The sequence below is a fragment of the Orycteropus afer genome, unplaced genomic scaffold (assembly GCF_000298275.1).
Source record: "Orycteropus afer afer isolate SDZICR_OR568_19922 unplaced genomic scaffold, OryAfe1.0 scaffold00861, whole genome shotgun sequence".
In the NCBI taxonomy this organism is placed as follows: domain Eukaryota; kingdom Metazoa; phylum Chordata; class Mammalia; order Tubulidentata; family Orycteropodidae; genus Orycteropus; species Orycteropus afer.
Window position 1 is genome coordinate 364,114 of NW_006922448.1, and position 263 is coordinate 364,376.

A 263-nucleotide genomic window follows, 5' to 3' on the forward strand; every position below is an offset into this window, starting at 1 on the left:
TAGGCAGCATATGGATGGGTTGTGTTTTCTTATCCAATCTGCAACTCAAAAGGAGCCTATTCTTAGGGCCCTGGAATCTGAATGAGAATGCTGTCACTTTAAATATCCAAAATGGCTACCACTTGTAAACATTCAAAATAGCTGCACCCTGGTCACTTTAAATATCCACAATGGCCACTGCTTGTAATCAGTCAAAATGGCTGCATCCTCCGAACAGCCAAAAATCCACGCTCAGTTGTCTCCCTCCTTGCTCTTTCCCTTCC